The following is a 26,002-nucleotide window of genomic DNA, read 5'->3' as shown; positions in this document are numbered from 1 at the left end:
GATTTCTCACTACTCTTTCTTCTCCTCAACACCTATATCCTACAGATTTGCCTTATTTTTATGCTGAAAGATACTATTTTCTGCCCTTTGTATGTATAAAAAAGACAAAAATGCATAGCATAGGTTGTTGGCAAAAATCCATGCTGTAGCCAAAACCTTTGGCCACTTAAGTTTTAGAATAACACAACAACAAAACAACAAAATCCCATTTTAATACTGAAAACATTTGACTGACTTTTTGAATAGATTTGTATGTTCTTATTTACTATTTGTACTAACTTCCTTCAGCGGAAGTAACAAATGGCCACAAACCTGGTACTTTTAATATAACAGGAATGTAGGCATTTCAGAGTCTGCTGGGCCATGGTGTTGCTGAAGCCTGTGGGATCTTTTGCCAGTTGGCCTCTCCTGATGATCCTTGGCTCCTGATCAGTGGTTGCTGATGATCCTTGATGTCCCTTGGTTCTCAGCAGCATTGCTTTAGAACCTGTTGTCACTGTCGAATGGATTTTGCCACTTGGAGTGTTTGTGTCTTTATGATAACACACTAGCCCATCCTACTCCAGTGAGAACTTAATGATTACATCTGCAGGGGCAGGCATTGGATAGTGTGAGGTTCTCAGTGCAGATGGCATTTGGGAGGATTCTTGACTCTTCCAGGATGCTACTAGAGTGAATCTTGCAACACATTGTGCACTGCAAACTCCAAGCTTCCTAAACTACCTAATTTCATGCAGTATTATGAATGTTTGATCCTGTTTATAAAGGTGAAATCATTAAAAATGAGTCAGAATCTATATTTAGTAGAAACATAGTGATTCTCAATATGATTGTACTAACCGAATAAGCCTAAAGACTAGCGTTGCCAAGACTCTGAGCTAGGGTCACCATTGTCAGATGTCCCTTAGCTGCTTCTAAGATGACTTGACATGAACTTATACAAACAAGTTATTGAAAATAAAAACTCTACCTGTGGGAGGGAGACACAGAGATTTTAAAGTTAAATGTAAACAACTGATACTTATTTTAAGAACTAAGTAGATTTTCAGGGCAGAGCAGCAGTGCCTACCTTTTTTTCTCAAAGCAACACTGTGGTCAGAGAGGCAGAGTGAGACTCAGGCATACTATCTGAAGAAGCAGGGTGCCTCTCAGGTTTAGTGCATAGTTTTTTTTTTTTTTTTTTTTTTTTGGTTTTTCGAGACAGGGTTTCTCTGAGTAGCCCTGGCTGTCCTGGAACTCACTCTGTAGACCAGGCTAGCCTCGAACTCTCGAACTCAGAAATCCGCCTGCCTCTGCCTCCCAAGTGCTGGGATTAAAGGCGTGCGCCACCACCGCCCGGCTTAGTGCATAGTTAATACCTTAAAAAAACGTTCTTGCTTCAGTTCAACTCCTCCTTACCATCCTCCTTACCTTCCTCATCCATCCCCTTCTCTTCCTACTTCTCCTCCTTCTTTCCTTTTTTCTTTTTGAGGAAGGTTAAAAACACATACTTTAGATACAAGCGAAAGAAAAAGAAAAGACATAAAGATGTTTGTACCACATATCAGACTAACCATCCATGAATCCTAAATCCTTCTACAGTATAGCGTGGATTCTCTACTTTGGCACCAATCAATCTTTTCCTCTATAGAACTCAGTGCCTTTTCTCTCTTATTATGTGTTTCTTTTTTTAAAAAGTGATGTTATTATAAAATGCTTAGAACTAAACAATATTTCATGCTGAAATGAATGAGACCCAAAGTCTGAATATCCCCATGAACTTCTTGGTACCTACTTACAGATTGCTTTAAAGAGTCAGAGGTCTCACTGAAATAACTGCAGGCCCTGTGGGCAAATGAGGCTAGGCTGTAGAGGGAGGCTAATGGCCTTCCTTGCTTCCTCTGGGATTAATTGAAGTTGAAGTTGCCTCCCATCACACAGGACCAGACTAGGCCCTGCAGACAGTGCCCTCTGCTCTTTTTGGCTTCCAGTTTTCTCAGTTGGTGCTGCCTTTCAACATTTAAGTAACTCTTGGCACTGGTGACTAAAGTCCACTTAGCATTCCCAGACTGTGGAGCTTCATTCAGGGGTGTTTTCTGAACTCTATGTGGCTTTTGTCATCAACTTTAACAGGACACAGACTGTTGATGCAGCATCTAATGTATTTAATCAGTTGCGTTTATCTGCCTACCTTATTTTACCTCACAATAGATTACCTCAAGGTTGGAAGATGTCTTTGATTGTTACTTTCAGTCTGCTCCATGCTTTCTAGAATACAATAATGTACTCAAGACATGATGATCTTTAAGGGAAATTATGGAGGCTATTTGAAATTAGAAATTAGAATATAATTTTTTTTTTTTTTTGCTTTTAGTCTCTACTGTGGTTTCTAGAATATAACAGGGTACTCAAGACACCATGCTTTTAAGGGAAATCATGGTGAATATTTGAAATTAGAATATAAAATCTTAAAGGCTTAACTATGTCTCAATCTTACTATGACTCATAAACAAAATGATCATTTAATTCTCATTTTCAAGTGCTAGTAACAAAGCCCAGCAGTAATTATTATAATTAACACAGGGACATAAAAAAAGGGAAAGATAGACATCTTACTCAAGTAGAGTTTTACCCAAAGGACAATTATTTGTTTCAGGATAGTTTCATCTTGAAAACAGAAAATATCAGTTGACCTATGGTGAGACATTCTCCCATGACTACCTCTCCACTGCTACATTGTGCTTGAAGGGCCTTTGAGAACAGGTAGGACTACATCTTAGGGTAAGACATTGTTGAGCCTCTGCAAGCCTGATAATCACTCCCCTATCCATCCTCACCCACCCATCCTCACCCACCCATCCTTACCACACCCATTGTAGTCATTTACAAAGCATTTCCCTTGGTTAATGGATCTGCAAGTTCTGGAGGTCATTCCAAGAAGATCACAGGATCTTGGAATCTTGGAATCCTCACCCACCCTTCCTCACCACCCATCCTCACCCACCCATCCTCACCACACCCATTGTAGTCATTTACAAAACATTTCCCTTGGTTAATGGCTCTGCAAGTTCTGGAGGTCATTCCAAGAAGATCACAGGAAATGGCTGTGCCTGCAGAAAATTGTAAATCAAGTCGTGTTCGCAGGACATAAAAATCATCATGGATCTTCAGGAAGTGTTTTCTTTTTTTTTTATTTTTTCTCAAATCATAATTAATTCACACAGGGGTGTAAACACAGAAAGGCAGGACATGGGGAAGAGAATGACACTGGAGTGTGGGTGCTCAGGGGGAATACAGATATCTTCAGAACTGGGTACCGGCTGGGTGAAGATTCAGGGGACAATTCACTATGACTCTGCCTATGACTTGCTTGTCCCCATCTAAGCTGGTATTATTTGCCAAGGCTACCTATTTACGAGGTCCATGACCACTCAGGCTTATAAATTTCCACAAAAGCTGCCCGTTGACATTAGCTTATAGCCATCTGTTTCAATGTTCTTCCACTGAGACCCAAGACTTGGTGTTAGTATACATGTATGACAGGCCCACTGCTGATTTTAGGCCTATGGCTGATTTTAGGCCTACAGTGTGTAAGCAGGGCTGCCCCTGACATCTCCTCCCTTCTCTAAGTATAGAAGGGCTGTGGCAATTCTAAACTTGCGAAGGCGGGGATAGAGGCCTGACCTCCAGTATTTGAAGGGGACCTTGTAATGGCTCCAGTCCCCCTGTCATTGTCCAGTGAGGCATGAGGGCCATACCCATCCCTATGTCTTTTTCCTGGAGAGGGGATACTTTTGACATCAACCCCTATGCAGTCAGGCTTGTCCCTCAGGGAACCCAGATAGATATTTTTATCTTTTATTGATATTCCCTTGCAGTGCTTAGCCTTGCAGCCTAAGCAAGAATTCAGATCGCCTGTCAGAGGGGGTTCTGGGTGGCCCCTCTCTGCTTGGTCTAGCGGGAGAAATCCCCCCTTTTTAGGTTGGGTGGAGATGGGTTTTGGAAACACCCTGTATAAAGTAACAACCTCATCTTGAGTCTCGTGATTCTCCATAGCTAACTTATGATAATGTATCTGAGAGGTTTTGCTACCAAATTATTTATCTGTTGTATCACACAGTTAGTCCACCTATTTGAGGGCCAGGGACCAGCAGAAAAAAGCAAAAAGAACCCAAATAATGGTCCCAAGATGGAAGGAAATAGGGTTGACAACCTTGGAGAGGCTGCAAATCAATTCTTGTACCAGCATTCATCTGTCTCTTTCTCTCCCTGATTTTTCTTAGGCTTCACTACCTATTTCATGTTCTCTTTAATCCTCCTTGTCTTGTCTATGTAAAGGCAACCTTCTTCTTTGAGGGTTGTACACAGTCAAGAGCTGTATACAGCCTTTTCTATTGTACTAAAGTAAATCAAGTCCAATAAGGATCTTTGCGATTTTAGGAGGTCTCTTCAGACGGCGAAAAGAGGGATTTCTTCAGATTAGTGATGTCAATCTCTAGCTGTTTGATGTTCTTGTCAGTGGCCCTTCAAAGGTCTGAGTAGTATAAGTTCGGAGGCCAGCATCTGGATTAGAACTTCTAACCGCAGACATCATGGGTGATTCATTTTTACCTGGGATGCTGCCTGAGTGAAAGCTTCTGGGAGTCCCTCTTTCTCTCGGTTTTCTGGTGTTGGGTACGGAGCTGCTGCCTGTGACCTGCTCTATGCTCGGGCCCAGACCGGAAGTCCAGGAAGTGTTTTCTAAATTAGTCAACTTCCAAATAAGTCATAGAGTCAGTCCTGTGGTGAGCAGGACAGGAAAGGACTCTGGAGCATATTGTACTCAAGACATGATTATCTTTAAGAGAAATCAAGGTGAATATTTGAAATTAGAATATAAAATATATTTTTGCTTTTAGTCTCTACCATGTTTTCTAGAATATAACAGGGTATTCAAGACACCATGATCTTTAAAGGAAGTCATGGTAAATATTTGAAATTAGAATATAAAATCTTAAAGGTTTAACTATGCTTCAATAGACTTCTTTTGTATAAGTCCAATTGACAGGAGGACCTCACTCCCAGACTGCCTCTGTGTGCGGGACTGTGGTGATGAGTTTCAAATGAATCTGCCAACTTCCTTGGCCATTGACATTTTAGTCTTAAAATTCTTATGAGTGAAGAGCCATTTGCACCCTTCCTTAAACATTTTCCGGGTTACACTGGTCATTTCTCAAGACTTCATGTTTAGTAGCTTATTTTATTCTCTCGTATTTATATAAATCTTTGTCCTTTCATGATCAAGACAAGTAGCTCTCTATCCCATGAAGCTTTTCCCTGGCTTCTCACCAGAAGTGAACTCATGTATACTCTATTTAAAATCCTCAAATGTTAGACCACAAATAAACAAAATCAATAACAACAACCACCAAAAAATTGCTCAAATGTTTCACTTAGTGATCCATTCAGTATGTACCACACAGCATCACTGTCATTGTTAAAGTGTTTGTCTTGGGTACCGAATGATAAGCTTCTTAAGGACAGGGCCTTAAGCATTTCATTTTTATTCTCAGCATGGCTTCTTGTACCAAGTGGGGATTTAGTCAATATTTCTGGAAAGAAAAAAAATAAGGAAGGGAGAAGAGGGTGAGCATCACAGAATTTTAAGTGGGGAACCTTAGAGGTTGTGTAATATTTATGTTAGTTCTCTATCTCAGGAACAGCTTCAGGTGTCTCACTAAAAGTAATTCATGCATCTACCTATTTTCAAAATAATTAACCTATGGACAAATCATTTTCTTTTTCCTTTCTGGAAATAAAAGGAAATGATAAGCAATGCAGACTTTGAAAAGATGTAGATGTTTTGATAAAATAAAAAAATGTAAAACACTCTTTTCATAGGGAAAAGAATAATAAAAATTATTAGGAGATAGTGAACAATCATTTAATTAATTTTTCCCCCCTGAAAGAAGCCAGTATCAATCATCCCTTGCTATTCTGGGCATGTATTTGGCTGCCACATATTTCTGTGCTCTTCTTTGTCACTTTGAGCCATTCCTCAGAGATAAGAAACTTTGGGATCATTTGCTTAAATGAATGGGACAAGTTGTTATAATCTTCAAAAACTTAGAACTCGAGTGTGCCATTTTGGCCCCTGAGCTGTACTGAGGCCAAGCTGTCTACAGTAAGACAGCAAGGCTTTAATATAATGTCTGAGTTGGAGGTAAGAATTGAGTCTGAGGAGAAAAGGAGGAAGGGTTGCAAAACAAACTCCACTATAAAGAGGGTTCCAATAAACTCCAGGAGGGAGCTGAGAGACATAGAACAATGTAGCCGAACCCCCACCCCAGGGAGAGATCCATTATGATCGAGGCCAGGTGAGCCTAAAGATGCTACAGGCTTAGTAAGTAGAGTGTTGCCAGTGCCATGGAGTCCTGGTGGACACAGAAGGCAGATATCTATGTGGTGGGCACTCCAGAGGGTATAGCAAGGTTCAGAAGCCAGACAGAGGCCCAGGTGATTGGTACCTAGGAGGCCTGGCAGGCTCTGGGAGCCAGAGAGAGGACACTTTCTGAGTTCTGAGTAGGCAAGGAGAAGAGGATGGTTAAAGCAGGCAGAAGGAAGAATTAGCTGAAGAGTTCAGCAATAACAGCTCATGTGTTTTAGAGTAGTGCCACCCAATACTTCCTATTCTCATCATGAAAACAGAGAATCTTTAGTTTTGAATTTTCATTGATCCCAGTTTAAATGTGCTCACTAGTAATTGGGGGCTGGGTGATATATATTCACTTGCTAGTGTGTGGATGCTGTGACCTGGGGAAGCAAACTTGGGCAGTTCACCTTGTATTCTCCTTTATTTCCATCCTTTCTGCAAAGTCCAGTTCTTCAGCACTCCTGTTTGGGGCTTTGGAGAACCTTCTTGACTTAATACAGAAATTTGTGCCATAATCTGTAACTCCAAACCCTAGGTAGCTAACTTTGTGCTTTTAACTGTTTTATGTATAAACAAAAGTTTGCACTGAGGAGCTTAGCTGCATGCCTAGACAGACCTTCAGAAGCATTCATCTGAAAGAATAGAGGGCCTTTGGCTGAATGCAAAAGCACACATATGAAAAAGAGAGGTGTGTACTTCAGACAGATTATTTAGGGCCTACAATCTGCTCTGCTGTCTTCATGAGCAGATGGTGGAGGGAAAGATTGGCGGTAAGGTAAAACTAAGATAGACTGACTATAGAGTCCATGCTGGCCTCAGACACTCAATACTCTCCTTTCAGCCTTTTTTCGTTTGGACTGTGTCTTTTTCCCATATTGTTGAGTCATAGCTGCATTTTGGTCTCACATTTCAATCAGCCTCAGTAATACTGTGGAGCCTCTCCCTGAGGTAAATCTGATCATCGTTTCTGGGTCTATTAGGTTAAGATCTTAAGACAGACTATCTGATTGACTAAGCCAGATGTCTCATTGTACCAACAAAAAAAGGGCAAAGTCCACCTCTTCAGAGAAACACATGAGAAAGTATGTGTTTCTGTTAGTTTACTAACAATCACCCTGAGGACATTTGCTATAATGTCAACTAAGGATGAAATACTGTGCTTGGCAGTGAGACTCAAGAGTAATAACTAGCATTTCTTACTCAGATCCTGATTAATTAGGACGTGTATAATTTTACCATTTTGTAGGTTTGTTATTTTCCTTACTGATGGGGAAACTAAAGTTTAGAGAGACACAAGTCTTATCCTATCTCCCCCTGTCCCCTTGTGTGTGTGCATGTCTCTTCGCTAGCCTGATTTATGTATAAATGTTTTTTGTTTGTTTGTTTTTGAAGCAGGATCTCATTATGAAGCTCAGTCTTCAAACTCCCAATTCTCCTCTCTGTTTCCTGAGTGCTGGAATGGTAGTGGGTTTGCATACACCAAGTAGTTCAAATTTACTATGGGAACACTCTTTCTGGAAAGATAGGGGTACAGTAATCAAAGTCCATTTGATTAATCAAGATTGCATAGTTGTAGGAAAACTGAAAATATAGCATATGTCCTATTTGTTATTAGATTACAGCAGAGAAAGCCTATATGCACACTGTGAGTTGCAGCTATCAGGAGATGAGATCTCTTTTAGCTTTACCAAATGGAGAGATAAGTGATTCTGACAGCTGATGAGGACTGTACACATTCACAATTGCCTTACAGCACTTGTCTAGCCAGCATCTGGCAACTTCAATGCTTGTGTGGTGCATTGGCCCTGTAGCTCTGGTTCTTTGACAGTCTCAGATCCCCACACAAGTACCCTGCATCCTCTACTACCCCGTGTACCATTTCACTCCTAAATGCTAACACATGAAGCCAGCCCATCACATTCTTTTTGCCACTATGGTGTCTGACTCTGTGGCCATTGCTGCCCTACCCGGTGCCTATAAGGCAACTGCTTATTATTCACCTTTGGTTCACTGTTGATTCTTTGTTGAAATAATTTGGTTCATTTTTGTGTACCTTTCATCTCTGCTATTCAGGATGGGTGATATTCTTTATAGTAAGGAGAAAAGGAGGCTAGACATTGGTGATGTATTTTCTATCACATTTATCATATTTTGTCATGCATATTATTTTTATATTTCTCTGATAGTGAAAACTCCAGGTGAAAATCTATATTTTGTCTTCTTTTACAACCCCAGTATTTATCAAATTGTCTGGCACACAAATGAAACTTTCTAGGTCATTACTGGGTAGACAGGTAGATAAGAAAAATGGATGTTCATTTGAAAATAGAGTAGCAGTTACTGTGGTTTGGGGAGAGGATCATGACATTTCTATACCACTTAATAGCACATGAAATCTTTCTAATGGCTTTTTCATTTCAGGTTGACAACAGTTCTATGAATGAGGTAGATCATTTAGTCAGCAAAACTAAGCCCCAAGAATGAAAAAAAATTCAGTTAAAAAAAAAAGTTGATTTTTTGAGTCTAGCGTTGGGATCCAGGTTGATCCAAGGCTTTCCTGAGATCCTGGTGTTTGGAGAAATCCAGTTCCTTGTCTAAAATAAAGAATGTTTGACTGAGCCAGTAATGGCCTAGAGTAGGGCTGTGGGGTGGGGAGCTGCAGCATTAGATACTGAGAAATCAACTCTTTTTTCCTAAACGGCTATGATTATCAGTGTTCTGTCTGTGTCACATGAGATATCCTACATTCTCTTTGTGTAACATTGTTTGATTAGCTTTGGCTGACTTACTCCCATTGTATGATAGTTTTCTGCTGACTCTATTCCAATTTCCCCCCTGCAAAAGTATATATGATTTTGTGATTTCTGTGATTTGTTTTTTTAAGATTTATTTATGTAGATAAGTGCTTAATCTGCATGTACACCTGAGTGCCCTAAGAGGACATCGGATCCCATTACAGATGGTTGTGAGCCACCATGTGGTTGCTGGGAATTAAACTCAGGACCTCTGGAAGAGCACCTAGTGTTCTTAACCACAGAGCCATCTCTCCAGCAGATTCTGCAATTGTTAATAAACTTGCTTGGCATAAGACAGAGCTTGTGAAAGAATTTCTGAGTCTGGTTTTCCTACCTTCTTTATTTCTGATATCCTGGTCCTCTCACTTAGGATCCCGACACTGAAGAATGACCTGCTGGTCCAGGTCAGACTGGTTTTGACATTTTTTTTTTTTCTGCAGCAGAAAGCTTATGGCACACAGGTTGCTTAATTTGGGGGGGCTGCTACTACGCACTATTATTACTTTATGTACATTCTCCAAAGTGGTTTTAGATTCAATGTGTTTTAAGGTAATATAATTTACTCATCAAGGGAAAGATTTTACAACAAGGCATGTAACAAGAGAGAGGAAAGATTAAACTGGTGACATTTCATGATTTTGTGAAAAGTTTCCTCAGGCACTCAATGGGTCACAGATCTTAGGGTTCCAGTTTGGTCCAGCTAGGGATTGAAGCTGAGAATAGAAGGGGCATTTTATTCTATGAGCTATGGCTACAACACAAACACAATGAGGAGTGAATGAAAAGAAGAAATAAAAAAGGAATTCTCCTAGGAATGGTGAAGGAAAAGGTTTATTATAGAGAAAAGGGGAAAGCACAGGCAAAGACAAGCATCTGGGGAAGTGAACATGACCTTAAGTCAGGTCATGTGAAGAGAGGAGGAAGGGAAGAAGGAAGAGGATTTACCAACCAAGTGGTGTGAGCTGGGCCAAGAGATTGGCCAAGACACTGGTATTGCCAAAATGAGTGAGTTATATAAGGGCCAGAGGAGCTGTAGGGAGGAAAGCTTAGCCTGATACCTGGGCTAGAGTGTTTAGGGGAGGGAGGTTTATGACAGTCAGGGGAGCCCTGTAACAGGTAGGGACTGAGGGATGCTGGGAGAACCTTGTGCCCAGGGTCTGCTTTGATATGTTAACCTACACCTCAGTTAGCCATTTACCCTTGGTTATAGATCAAAATATGAGAATATAATATGCTGGATTGCAATTGGCAATTTAAAAAAAATAACATATTACACTAAAGGCCTAAAATCAACCATAGGCCTAAAATCAGCAATAGGCCTGTCATACATGTATACAAACACCAAGTCTTGGGTCTCTGTGGATAAACACTGAAACAGATGGCTATAAGCTCTTGTAAACAGACAGCTTTTGTGACAATTTACCAGCCTGAGTAGTCATAGACCTTGTAAATAGGTAGCCTTGGCAGATATTACCAACTTAGATAAGGACAAGTGAATCATAGTCATAGTGACCTATCCCCTGAACTTACCCAGCCGGTACCCTGTTCTGAAAAGTATCTGTATTCCCCCTGAACACCCACGCTCCAGTGTCATCTCCTTCCCCACATCCTGCCTTTTTGTGTTTATAAACCCTGTGTGAATGAGTATAAATTACAATTTGAAAAAATAAATAAATAAATAATATATATATATATAAAATAACATATAGATGTAGGTATAGATATAGATAATATATACATGTATGTATAGATATAGATACCTTTCAGTGTACAGAAAAGAAGCAAATTAAACTGACTATAAAAACTAAGAAAGATCAGCAATCTCAACTAACCAGGACCCCTGAGATCTCTCAGACACTGAGCCACCAACCAGGCAGCATACACTAGCTAGACTGTTACTGTCTAAAAGGACTGCAGAGACAAAAATGGAGAAGAGACTGAAGACAGGAGTCTATCATGGCTGTCCAATGAAAGAGTCTATCCACAGCTGACTGACATATACACAAATCCTTATACCTAACCATTGGACTGAAGTCAGGAACCCCTATGGTTTAGTTAGGAGAAAGTTTGAAGAAGCTGAAGGGGAGGGTGACCCTATAGAAAGATCACCAGCCTCAACTAACCTGATTCCAGGGAGCTCTCAGAGACTGAGCCACCAACCAAGCAGCATATACAGGCTGGGCCAAGCCTTCCCCTGCTCCCACATATAACAGAGGTCTGCTTGGCCTGGCCTCAGTGGGAGAAGATGGACCTAATCCTCCAGAGATTTGAGGCCCTAGGGAAGGGGGAGGCCTGTTGTGGGGGGTACTACCCTCTCTGGAGGCAAGGAGGAGGAGTGAGATGAGGAACACTGAGAAAGGGGCCTGGGAGGTGGGCAATGGCTAGGATGTAAAAAAAATAGATAAATAAACCAAGAAAGTGAATTTTCTTCTCCTGTTTTTTCGTTTTCTTCAGATGGATTCCCTTCATGCCCCAAGGCTTAATGCATTCAGAAATTGAACTTTATTGTCAAAGTGAGGATTAAGGCAACTCTTAGTGGAGGAAGGTGCAAGACGATTCTGTCACAACTGGACATCATGAAAGATGACCTCCTATGATATCCCAGAATGACCCTATTGCTAGTGTGGCATGGATAGCTATCTCTTATAGAAAAAGTACAAATGCATGGAAGTGTGTCTTGGTGATATTGTATACCCTACACAGCATAAGGAATCTGATGGATTTGTCACTGTTAAGAAACTAAATTCTTATTGTTGTTCTCACTCATAAACCCATCAAATGGAGCTAATATTAATTTCACTTCACTTTTACTTTTGCAGAAATGCAAATGAATCATCCATCTAAAATACAAGAGGAAGCAAATGGTAAATGTACTTTCTTTATTATTAATTTTTTAAAAATTTTTTATTGGATGTTTTATTTACATTTCATATGTTGTCCCCTTACCCCATCCCCCACCCACCAAGGAACCCCCAACCCCCTCACCCCTCCTCCTTCTTTTCTGTGGATGTAACCTCTATCTACCCCCCCACTCCCACCTCCCTACCCTCAAAATTCCCACCCCCTGGGGTGTCCAGCCTTCATGAGGTCAAGGTTCTCTTCTTCCACCTATGCCCAGCAGGGCCCTCCATTCTTACATATTCAGCTAAAGCCCTGGATCACTCCCTAAGTGCTCCCAGGCTGGTGGTTTAGACCCTGGGAGCTGTGGTTGGTTGGTATTGTTGCTCTCCTCATGGTGCCTCAAATCCTTTCACCTCCTTAAGTCTTCACTCTAACTCCTCCATTGAGAACCCCATGATCAGTTCAATGGCTAGTTGTGAGCATCTGCCTCTGAATATGTCAGACTCTTGAAGACCTCTGAGGAGACATCCATATCAGGCTCTTATCAGCATGCACTTCCTGACTTCCACATCAGCATCTACCTTTGGTGACTGCACATGGATAGATACTCAGGTGGAGTGGTCTTCAGACGGCCCCTCCTTCAGGTTCTGTCCCTCACTTTGTCTTCTTATTTGCTCCCTTGAGTATTTTGTTGCTCCTTCTAAGAAGGACCGAATCACCCCCACTTGGTCTTCGTTCTTTATGAGCTTCATGTGGCCTGTGAGTTGCATCTTGGGCATTTCAAGGTTCTGGGCTAATATCCAATAATCAGTGAGTGAATACCATGTGTGTTCTTTTGTGATTGGCTTACCTCACTCAGGATGATAATTTCTAGTTCCATCCACTTACCTAGGAAACTCTCGAATTCATTGTTTTTAATAGCTGAGTAATACTCCATTGTGTAAATATACCACATTTTTTGAATCCATTCCTTAGTTGAAGGACATCTGGGTTCTTTCCAGCTCCTGGCTATTATAAATAAGACTGCTATGAACATAGTTGAGCATATGTCCTTGTTATATGTTCGAGCATCTTCTGGGTATATGCCTAGGAGTGGTATAGCTGGATCCTCAGGTAATGATATGTTCAATTTTCTGAGGAGCCACCAGACTGATTTTCAAAGTGTTTGTACCATCTTGCAGTCCCACCAACAATGGAGGAGTGTTCCTCTTTCTCCACACCCTCGCCAGCATCTACTATCACCTGAGTTTTTAATATTAGCCATTCTGACTGGTGTGAGAGGGAATTTCAGGGTTGTTTTGATTTGCATTTCCCTGATGACTAAGGATACTGAACATTTCTTTAGGTGCTTCTTGGCCATTCGAGTTTCTTCCATTGAAAATTCTTTGTTAAGCTCTATACCCCATTTTTTAATAGGGTAATTTGGTTGTCTGGAGTCTAATTTCTTGAGTTCTTTGTATATATTGGATATTAGCCCTCTATCAGATGAGGGATTGGTAAAGTTCTTTTCCCAATTTGTTGGATGTCATTTTGTCCTATTGACAGTGTCCTTTACCTTACAGAAACTTTGCAATTTTATGAAGTCCCATTTGTCAATTCTTGATCTTAGAGCATATGCCATTGGTGTTCTGTTCAGGAACTTTTCCCCTGTGCCCAAGTATTCGAGGCTCTTCCCCACCTTCTCTTCTATTAGTTTCAGTGTATCTGGTTTTATGTGGAGGTCCTTTATCCACTTAGACTTGAGCTTTGTACAAGGGGATAGGAATGGATCAATTTTCATTCTTCTACATGTTGTCTTCCAGTTGAACCAGCACCATTTGTTGAAAATGCTGTCCTTTTTCCACTGGACAGTTTTAGCTCCTTTGTCAAAGATCAAGTGACCATAGGAGTGTGGGTTCATTTCTGGGTCTTCAATTCTATTCCATTGATCTTCCTGTCTGTCTCTGTACCAATACCAGGTAATTTTTAAAACTTTTACTCTGTAGTACAGCTTGAGGTCAGGGATGGTGATTCCTCCCGAAGTTTTTATTGTTGAGAATAGTTTTCACTATCCTGGGTTTTTTGTTATTCCATATGAATTTGAGAATTTCCTTTTCTAACTCTGTGAAGAATTGAGTTGGGATTTTAATGGGGATTGCATTGAATCTGTAGATTGCTTTTGGCAAGATGGCCATTTTTATTATATTAATCCTGCCAATCCATGAGCATGGGAGATCTTTCCATCTTCTAAGATCTTCGATTTCTTTCTTCAGAGACTTGAAGTTCTTGTCATATAGGTCTTTCACTTGCTTGGTTAGATTCACACCAAGGTATTTTATATTATTTGCAACTATCGTGAAGGGTGTCATTTCCCTAATTTCTTTTTCAGTCTGTTTATCTTTCATGTAGAGGAAGGCTACTGATTTGTTTGAGTTGATTTTATAACCAGCCACTTTGCTGAAGTTGTTTATCAGGTTTAGGAGTTCTCTGGTAGAAGTTTGTGGGTCACTTAAGTATACTATCATATTGTCTGCAAATAGCGATATTTTGACTTCTTCCTTTCCTATTTGTATCCCTTTGACTTCTTTTTGTTGTCTAATTGCTCTGGCTAAGACTTCCAGTACTATATTGAATAGGTAGGGGGAGAGTGGACAGCCTTGTCTAGTCCCTGATCTTAGTGGGATTGCTTCAAGTTTCTCTCCATTTAGCTTGATGTTTGCTACTGGTTTGCTGTAAATTGCTTTTACTATGTTTAGGTAGGGGCCTTGAATTCCTGATCTTTCCAAGACTTTTATCATGAAGGGATGTTGAATTTTGTCAAATGCTTTCTCAGCATCTAGTGAGATGATCATATGGTTTTTTCTTTAAGTTTGTTTATATAGTGGATTACATTGATGGATTTCCGAATATTGAACTATCCCTGCGTTCCTGGGATAAAACCTACTTGATCATGATGGATGATTGTTTTGATGTGGTCTTGGATTCGGTTTGCTAGAATTTTATTGAGTATTTTTGCATCAATGTTCATAAGGGAGATTGGTCTGAAGTTCTCTTTCTTTGTCGGGTCCTTGTGGGGTTTGGGTATGAGTGTAATTGTAGCTTCATAGAACGAATTGGGTAGTGTTCCTTCTGTCTCTATTTTGTTGAGTAGTTTGAAGAGAATTGGTATTAGGTCTTCCTTGAAGGTCTGATAGAATTCAGCACTAAAACCATCTGGTCCTGGGCTTTTTTTGGTGGGGAGACTTAATGACTGCTGCTATTTCCTGAGGGGTTATGGGACTATTTCGATGGTTTATCTGCTCCTGGTTTAACTTTGGGACCTGGTATCTGTCTAGGAAATTGTCCATTTCTTCCAGGTTTTCCAGTTTTGTTGAGTATAGTCCTTTGTAGTAGGATCTGATGATTTTTTGAATTTCTTCAGTTTCTGTTGTTATGTCTCCCTTTTCAGTTCTGATTTTATTAATTTGGATACTGTCTCTGTGCCCTCTGGTTAATCTGGCTAAGGGTTTATCTATCTTGTTGATTTTCTCAAAGAACCAACTCCTGGTTTTATTGATTCTTTGGATAATTCTTTTTGTTTCTATTTGGTTGATTTCAGCCCTGAGTTTGATTATTTCCTGCCTTCTACTCCTCCTGGGTGTATTTGCTTCTTTTTGTTCTAGAGCTTTTAGTTGTGCAGTCAAGTTGTTAGTGTGTGCTCTTTCCAGTTTCTTTTTGTAGGCACTTAGAACTATGAGTTTTCCTCTTAGCACTGCCTTCATGGAGTCCCACAAGTTTTGGTATGATGTGTCCTCATTTTCATTGAATTCTAAAAAGTCTTTTATTTCTTTCTTTATTTCTTCCTTGACCAAGTCATCATTGAGTAGAGAGTTGTTCAGTTTCCATGTGCACATGGGTTTTCCATTGGTTTTGTCATTATTAATGACCAGTCTTAGTTCGTGGTGATCTGATAAGATGCAATGGATTATTTCAATCTTTTTGTATCTGTAGAGGGTTGTTTTGTGACCAATTATATGGTCTATTTTGGAGAAGGTACCATGAGGTGCTGAGGAAAAGGTATATTCTTTTGTTTTAGGATGAAATGTTCTATAGATGTTTGTTAAATCCATTTGGTTCATAACTTCTGTTAATGTCAAAGTGTCTCGGTTTAGTTTCTGTTTCCATGATCTGTCCATTACTGAGAGTGGGGTGTTGAAATCCCCCACTATTATTGTGTGAGGTGTAATGTGTGTTTTGAGCTTTAGTAAAGTTTCTTTTATGTATGTAGGTGCCCTTGCATTTGGAGCATAGATGTTCAGAACTGAGAGGTCACCTTGGTAGATTTTTCCTTTGATGAGTATGAAGTGTCCTTCCTTATCGTTTTTGATTAATTTTGATTGGAAGTCGATTTCATTTGATTTTCGAATGGCTACTCCAGCTTGTTTCTTGGGACCATTGGCTTGGAAAATTGTTTTCCACCCTTTTATTCTGAGGTAGTGTCTGTCTTTGTCACTGAGGTATGTTTCCTGTATGCAGCAAAATTCTGGGTCTTGTTTGTGTATCCAGTCTGATAGTCTGTGTCTTTTTATTGGGAAATTGAGACCATTGATGTTAAGAGATATTTAGGAAAAATGATTGTGGCTTCCTGTTATTTTTGTTATTAAAGGTAGAATTATGTTTGTATAGTTATCTTCTTTTGGGGTTGTTGGAAGATTATTTCCTTGCTTTTTCTAGGTTGTAGTTTCCCTCCTTGTGTTGGCATTTTCCATCAATTATCCTTTGAAGTGCTGGGTTTGTGTGGAGATACTGTGCAAATTTGGTTTTGTCATGGAATATCTTGGTTTCACCATCTATAGTGATTGAGAGTTTTGCTGGGTACAGTAATCTGGGCTGGCAATTGTGTTCTCTTAGGGTCTGTAGGATGTCAGTCTAGGCTCTTCTGGCTTTTATAGTCTCTGGTGAGAAGTCTGGTGTAATTCTTATAGGTCTGCCTTTGTATGTTACTTGACCTTTTTCCCTTACTGCTTTTAGTATTTTTTCTTTGTTTTGTGCATCTGATGTTTTTTGATTATTATGTGACGGGAGGTATTTCTTTTCTGGTCTAGTCTATTTGGTGTTCTGTAGGCTTCTTGTATGTTTATGGACATCTTGTTCTTTAGGTTAGGGAAGTTTTCCTCAATAATATTGTTCAAGCTATTTACTGGCCCTTTAAGTTGGGAATCTTCATTCTCATCTATAGCTATTATCCTTAGGTTTGGTCTTCTCATTGTGTCCTGGATTTCCTGGATGTTTTGAGTTAGGAGTTTTTTGCATTTTGCATTTTCTTTGACAACTGTGTCAATATTTTCCACCATATCTTCTGCATTTGAGATTCTCTCTTCTATCTCTTGTATTCGGTTGGTGATGCTTGCGTCTATGACTCCTGATCTCCTTCTTATGTTTTCTATCTCCATGGTTGTCTCCCTTTGAACTTTCCTTATTGTTTCTATTTCCATTTTCAGATCCTGAATGTTTTTGTTTAATTCCTTCTTTGTGTTTTCTTGCATTTCTTTAAGGGATTTCTGTGATTCCTCTTTAAGGGCTTCTATCTGTCTACTTGTACTCTCCTGTATTTCTTTAAGGGAGTTACTTAATTCCTTCTTATAATCCTCTAACATCATCATGAGAAGTGATTTTAATTCTGAATCCTGCTTTTCAGGTGTGAAGGGGTGTTCAGGGCTTGCTATATTGGGAGAACTGGGTACTGATGATGCCAAGAAACTTTGGTTTCTGTTGCTTATGTTCTTGCGCTTGCCTTTCGCCATCTGGTTAACTCTAGTGTTACCTACCCTCACTGTGTATGACTGGAGTCTGTATTTCCAGTTATCTTGCTTGTTGCAGAGCTCCTCAGTGGCCAGATATCTCTGTGGTCTTATGCTCCTAATCTCCTGGGTGGAAGAACTCCTGGGACTCAGGCCACTTCTTGGATCTGGAAATCCTTCTGCTCTGAGTGCAGTGGCTCCTTGGCTGCTCTGAGTGCAGTGGCTCCTTCATGACTCAGGATTCAGTATCTCCACAGGACAGGAGCAGACTGATTCTGTGTCTGCCCCAGCCCAAAGGACCAGGCAGGGGCAGAAGGGAAGTGGAATTCCGGAGGGGTGGGGTTTGGGTAGCTGCTGTGTCCTGAATGTCCCTCGCTCCCAGATGTATCTCTGGGGCTTAGGAAGTGAGAGGGAGTTTTTACTGGCTGCTCTGAGTGCAGTGGCTCTTCTAGGATGACTCAGGATTCAGTATCTCCACAGGACAGGAGCAGACCGACTCTGTGTCTGCCCCAGCCCAAAGGACCAGGCAGGGCTGGAAGGGAAGCGGAATTCTGGAGGGGCAGGGTTTGGGTAGCTGCTGTGTCCTGAATGTCCCTGGCTCCCAGATGTATCTCTGGGGCTTAGGGAGTGAGATGGAGTTCTTACCGGCTGCTCTGAGTGCAGTGGCTCCTTGATGACTCAGGATTCAGTATCTTCACAGGACAGGAGCAGACAGACTCTGTGTCTGCCCCAGCCCAAAGGACCAGGCAGGGGTGGAAGCATAAATGTACTTTTCATCTTCTAATTATCAAAAATAATTTTTTAATATTTCTAGATTTCCTGCTTTGCACATTTTATGGCACATTACTATTAAGTTTTAATTATTGATTTAAAATACTTTAAGTGAGTTCAAGAAAAAAATACAAAATTTGAAATACTTCTAAAAAGCTGACAAGAACAACTTCTGGTCCTCCTATCATTAACAAATATACATGCATAGAAACCACTTCTAAATGGCTTTTTATGTTTTCTCTTTTCTAAAATATTATTAGAATTTGTTATTTATAAAAGATAATTGGTTTCATCATGACATTCTTGATTATATTCATCCCTTACCTTTTTTTTTCCTCCATTTTGTTTCTTCTGTCTTACCTTCCCCAAGTCATCCCCATTCTACATTCATGGGATATTTTGTTTTTTGTTTTTGTTTGTTTTAAATGTAGGTTTTGTATATGAGAGCAAACAAGCAGAAATTGTCTTTTTGAATCTGGCCCTTTCATTTAGTATGATGGTCTCTTATTCTAAGAACTTTCCTATAAATGACATACTTTCATTCTTCCTTACAGCTTAAGAAAACCCCATTAAGTGTATATACCACATTTACTTTGTTCTAGGCTAATTACATGACTCAGCTGTTGTGAGTAGTGCTACAAGGCAATAGGGTATTAAAGCATTTCCATTTTCTGCAGACTTTGTTTCATCTGGGTATATACCTAAGGGTGGCATAGGAAAATCCTGTGTTGCTTCTATTTTTAGTTTTGAGGATTCTCCATAAGTGATTAGTTAGTTCATATTCACAGTAAAATTCCCTTTCAGGCATTCATGTCAAATTGTTTCATTTTGTTTCATTTGCTTTGCTTTGTCTGGTGTTGCTGATAGTCCTTCTGACTGGCTTGAGATATGATGATGGTACAGTTTGATTTTCCTTGACTTTATGGCAAGTATGTGGAAGTTTTTCATATACTAATTAGTTACTTGTACTCCATAATTTAAAAACTCTCTGTTGAGTTCTTTTGCTCACCTACTGAGGGAGCTAATTGTTCTATTAGCACTTACTTTTAGAGTTTTACATGTACTCTAGATATTAATCCCTTGCCACATGAAGACTGCAATGATTCTTTTCACACTAGATAGGCTTCAATGTACTAATTCTTCCTTTTCTGTACAAAAGCTCTTTAATTTTTTTGTAATCTGATTTGTCAATTCCTGATATTATTTTCTAGAATCTGAAGTTCTGATTTTCAGAAAGTCTTTTCTTAGGCTTATAATCTAAAGTGTTTTCTCCAGTAGTGCCAAAGTTTTGTCTTGCATTAATGACTTTATTCCATTTTGAATTGATTGTTTATTGGGTGAGAGATAGGGACTTCCTTCAAAATGTGAATATCAGTTTACCTACCACCTCTTTATTGAAGAGATTATAATTTTTTTTTGCTTGTTTGTTTTGATTTGGTTATTTATTTATTTATTATTTATTATCTTTTTGAGGTTAGGGGTAATTTTTAAGCTAGAAATTTCACTGTGTGACATTTCAGCCATTCCAGTATCCCTGGATTTGGTGACTGATCAACTGTGTATTTTTGGCAAAGTCATGTTGCCTTGTTTGTTCATATTGCTTGTTCATCCTTTTACCTTGGCTGTCTGTGTTATCTATTAGGATGGGAATCTTTTTGGCTGTATTTGACATCCTTCTTAGCAACTTTTTCTTGTGTGCTCAATCCTTAGTATTTATTGCCAGTAACAATATCCATTATAAATTATCTCATAAAGCAACAGCATCAAAACAAAAAATATATAAGCTAGTTACTGGCTAGCTCACAGGATAGATGCCAACTTTAGGTTGTACTAGCTATAGAAAGAAGCTTCTCTTCTTTTGCATATTGGTACCTATTTCTTGGCCCATTCCTCAGTTCACAGTTTTTATACATAGGGGAAGGAAACATTGAATGGTACATGGGATGTGGGGCTCAAGTCTCCCCTTCTCATGCAACAACTATTTTTTAGCAGGGACACAGTTCTGGAAGCTGTGGAATTTCTGACAGTGGGCTTAGAGATGTTAACCTCCACTGTAATCATAAGGAAATGGAGTTTACTACTTACATCAGAGAATAAAACCATCCTTCCTGTGTCCTTTACACTGTTACAGTGTGCCTGTTAACACGGAAGAGTTCTAAGAATTTCTAATTCTGACCCTAACTATCCACATGTCAGCACTGTTGCAAGGTAGCCTGTGCTTGCTCCCTTGCAAGTGTCCCTTGTTCTCAAGTCTCCACAGTAAACCAATCTCAAGCAATAGCCCCTGCCCTAAGAAAGCACTTAGATAAAGCACTCCAGTGTATCAGTAGTGACATAGTTGATTTAATATCATGATCACCATGTAGAGGGGGTAACTATTATACTAAATTTCTCTACTGAATAAGGTTTGTGATACTTGTGTGATACTTGTGGGGTTATTCTAGTGTCAGTAGTGCCAGTTTGATGTCAGGGATTCTATCTTCATTCTCTTAAACTCCCACAGCTAGACCTGGGGACTATATGCACTTCATTACATCAACTTTTTATTTCTTAGTCCTAGTTAACTATCTGGTCACCTCTTTCATGCTTTTCTATGTTTTTTCTCAATTTGTCTCTTTGGAAATGGCTGGCTTTGTTTACCCTGATTTGTCTTATTTACAGAATATGCTCAAGAAGCTTCTACTCTGTCATCTTACCCACTTTGAAGTAATTGTTTTTATTAATTGTGCTTTTATATTGGCTTAAAATTTTCTATGTAAGTCCTTTTTGATTAGCTTTTTCTATCAGGTCCTCTTCAATTCAACCTGAAATCATGTTAATAATATGCTTATATTTTAATGTGCATCTTGATGAGATGGATAAATTCAAATTATTAGTATGCATAACAGCTTAATAAATCACTATCTTAAAGACTTATGCATATGTTCTTTAATAATTTGCAACTAGGCAAGGTTCATGCTGATATTATTAAATTTCTTAAGATTATATTCATCAAATTTTGTACCGAAAGACAAAGTCTTCATTAAGACTACCATTTGAATTTACTGAATTACTGTTTACTGGCTTGTTATCAGCCTCTAGTTAGTCTATCTTCTTTATATAGCCTAGGTTCAGTCTCCATCGCCTATGGTTTGAACCATGGTGGACCAGCGACAAGGCTAGACTTTAACACTCTGTGCCTGCACAGAGTAAAATTAGAAATTGTACTTCAGGTTATATTTTATTTTTATAATTTTATAAGAAAATATTTTGGATGTGTATACTGTAGGCTAAATTTTACCAATGTTCTGGGAACTTTTTGTAACCTTAAGGGGATTTAATATGTCAGTGAAAAATAACAAATATTTAAATAATAAGGCTTGAGCTAGCATTCTAAGTAGAAAGTGTGTACATTACTTTTAAAAATTAGAGAGCACATATGAATAATGAAGAGTAATAGTTCTAAACAGGAGACCATTATTATGGCTGTAATGTTGAAGCATTTTGTCAATAATTATTATGAATTGAACATGAAACATCCTGCAGGCTCATTGGTTTGGAGACTTGGCCTCTAGCTGAAAGTGAATTTTGGAGTTGTGGAACCTATAGGTGATATGATCCCAGCTGAAGGAAGTGGCTCACTAGGAGGCAGGCACAGAGTGTTAAAGTCTAGCCTTGTCGCTGGTCCACCATGGTTCAAACCATAGGCGATGGAGACTGAACCTAGGCTATATAAAGAAGATAGACTAACTAGAGGCTGATAACAAGCCAGTAAACAGTGTTCTTCCACAGTTTCTGCTGCAAGTCCCTGTCTTGAGTTCCTACACTCACTTCATGCAGTAACGGATTATGACCTTGAAGTTATAAGCTGAAGTAAACCCTTTCCTCCCTAAGTCATATATGTCCATTGTGTTTATCACAGAAACAGTAAAGCAAACTAGGACAGGAGCTAACACAAAAATTGGTACTAAGGAGCAAGGTCATCAGAGTGATAAGCCTGACCATTTTGTTCATAAGACTTAAGAACTAGTTAGAGGAAAGACTATAGCAAACTTTTTAGCTGTAGAATAAAGGAGCTATATAATACTGTAATCAGAGGTTCATAGGCCATTCTGGGGGGCAGTACAAAAGGTCAGGATGGAAGGCCAACCTTATGAAGTTTCAAGGTAGTGAACAGAAATTCTCTTGGAAATTAGACTAAGGCTATTCATAGGACATTATGGCAAAGAATCTGGCTACATTCTGTCCATATCCTAAACATTTCAACTAGGATGAATTTATGGAGCAATTTGTTTTGTTTAGGATATTTCAAAATAGCCAAGAACGCAGACCTTTATATGCGTTCATTCACTCCACTTATCCAGGTGTATAATGAAAAATATACCAAAATATGGAGCAAAACATTGTAAAATGTACATTTTGGTAAGGAAAGATGCTGCTGACTTTTAAGGTTACATACAAGGAAGGCTTGGACAAGGTGAGTATAGACAAAATGGAATTAGTTTGTAGGGTTGTAGGTCTTGTGTCTGTTCTGCCACAGGGCACAGTCACTTGGGGAGGCAGAGTATGATGAGATTGACTGTGCTTATCCCACACAGAGCCAGGTGAGTGTTAGGCCATAGGGAAGCACTGAAACACCTATAGGGGGTGAGAAAGCACACTCTGAGGTGTGGGAAAGCCAGAGCTAGCCTGGGGGTCCCCATTCCTGCAACGATCCCAGGGCCGTGAGATTCTCAGGCTCTTGGACATCCATGCACCACTGGAAGTCAAGAAAGAGCTAAGAACAGAGTGGGGGCCTGCTCTAGCCTGGGGTCAGGGGAAGGGAAAGGGAAGCTCTAGCTGGTGATTGTTCTTGGCTGGAAAGTGGCATGCTTGGTGGTGGTTGTGGCTGAGAGTGCAGAGAGGCTTTCTATGGAAGACAAAATTTTGACTCTGTAGGCAAAGGCCTTCTCCATGGCTCCGCACAGTGGATCCTGATGAAAAGAGAGTCTGTGGTTCCAAACCATTTATTGTCATGCTGGAAAGTGGATACCTAAAACCATACCCCTTTCTCAAGGAGGGCACGAGATTAAATACCTTTTGCAGGGAGGAATGTCTGGGAAGGAAAGCTCATTGGCCACACCCTCATTAGCATGGAGATCTCTGTCTTGAACCTATGTGACCTGTGGTCTGACATAGGGCTGGAAATCACCTAAGCCTCAGGCGTGTGCCCACCCAGTCTCTAGGTCTTGACCTGTTCTACCTTACCAAGCTTCCTAGCATGGTTTTATATCCCACATTAGTTGTGATAAAGAAATAGTACACTTTGTGCTAGGAAACAGGAAAGGTGACTCTATGGTTGTGTCCCACCCATTGATTTCTTTAAAGTATAAAAAATGAGAATTTATTTATAAAGGAGAATGCCTGGAAAGATAATACTCTAGAAGTCAAACCTCTCCACTCAAGTAGAATAAGACCACTCTGTCCTTGTTGCTAGCCTGTGGACCCCATCCTTCATTCCTGAATCCTCTGTGTGGCACTCCAGCAGGACCTAGATGTCTGGCATTAAGGGACAACTTCAGCCTCCCACATCTTAGACTATATCTCCCACACCCTGAGCAGTATTTTGGTGCTTCTCTAAAGCCCAGACTCCCAGTGGTACAGAGAGAAACAGTCAAGCACTTCCATATTTCCAGCTGGGCTGAATGGATGCATAGGGTAGACCTTGAATGCTGTGTTTTTTGGCCCCAGCTTTCTGCTTCCTGTCTCACAGAGAGGTGATATATTTCTTTAATTTTTTTTCAAAGTCTACTTTTAATGATGGTTCTTAAATGTTTTAACCTCACTTCTAGCCACCACTCACAAGAGGTAGTGGAAAAGAAAGGATACAGGGGAAGTGGACCTATTTAGAAATTCTTCTTTGGAACAAGTCCCATTTGCTTTGTCAGGAAACCAGCAATGCAGTTCACAGGTCTGCAGCGGCAGCTTGAAACACTCACAAATACTTCATGTATATGCCAGCAGCCCAGTTTGGTAAAGTGAGGATAGCAAACATGAGTCAACAGTGGTGGCATGACCTATCAGAGACAGACAGGCATCAGCCAAATCCACATGAGTCAGCAGGAGAGACTAGGGCCAACAGGGACACTAGGAGAGGTTCTTTGTTGTGCCTCTCTCAGCGAAGTGAAGATCAGCAAAGACATGAGACCAGGAAGCATTGTACATACAAAAGCCCCTCTCAAGGTCCGTTGAGTTCTATTTTTACTCCCTCCAAACATCGCATGTCCTCCAAGGGTCTTGTTTCCCCAAGTATGTCTTCCCTTAGCATGAGTCTGTCTCAGTTGACATCACTTTGCCATTTGGCCCAAGTCTGCTGTTTGATTCTAGAAAAACAGTAGTAGTTCTATACTTATGCAAAGGTAGGTACCAATTTGTGCAGGGGGATAAGTGCCATGTTGGTTGAGGAGGGATTAAGTGTTGTTTTCTTAGTGTTTTACTGCTGTGAACAGACATTATGACCAAACCAAGTCTTATAAAGGACAGGATCAGAGGTACAGTCCGTTATTATCAAGGCAGGAGCATGGAGCTTCCAGACAGGCATGATGCAAGCAGAGCTGAGAGTTCAATTTTTTCATCTGAAGTCTGATAGTGGAAGAACTGACTTCCAGGCAGTTAGGATGAGGGTCTTAAAGCCTACACCCACAGTGACACACCTTCTCCAACAAGGCCACACCTTCTAATAGTGACATTCCCTGGGCTGAACATGTACAAACCATCACATTCCACTCCTTGGCCTCCATAGGCTTGTTCAAATATATGAGTCTATGGGGACCATACCTAAACATATCAAAATTCAAAGTACATTTACTCCAACTTCAAAGGTCTTCACAGTCTATAGCAGTCTCTAAAAGTCCAAAGTTCAAAGTCTTTTCTGAGTTTCATCTGATCACTTAATGAAATCCCCAAAGCAAGGTAGGAAACCAACTGGGCAAACTCCAAACTCTGCATCTCCATGTCTGATGTGAAGGAGGTCTTCAGATCTCCAACTACTTTTTCATCTTTATTGACTGCAACAAACTTATTTCTCCTGGGCTGGCCACTCCCTGTTAGCAGCTTTCCCCAGCAGGTATCTCACAGCTCTGGCATCTCAAACATCTTGGGGCCTCCAAGGTGACTTCAATGTTACAGCTTCTTGTTCCAATGTCTGAAATCCACATATGATTTACTAGGCTCTTCCAAAGGGCTGGCATATCTTCTCCAGCTCTGCCCTCTGTAGCATTCTAAGCTCAGGTTGATCCATTCCACTGCTACAGCTGTTCTTGGTGATCATTCTATGGTACTTCCAGCTACTATATGCTGGGGTCTTCTGCTGCAACTAGGCTTCACCAATGGCTCATGAGTGCTCTTCGTGATGCCAAGCCTCAACTCCTTAACATGACCTGTAAGGGTAAAAATTAAAACAGCTCAGCAGAGACCACAAACAACTT

Source organism: Grammomys surdaster, unplaced genomic scaffold, assembly GCF_004785775.1.
Source record: "Grammomys surdaster isolate TR1022 unplaced genomic scaffold, NIH_TR_1.0 64, whole genome shotgun sequence".
Lineage (NCBI taxonomy): Eukaryota > Metazoa > Chordata > Mammalia > Rodentia > Muridae > Grammomys > Grammomys surdaster.
This window is presented reverse-complemented; position numbering follows the sequence as displayed.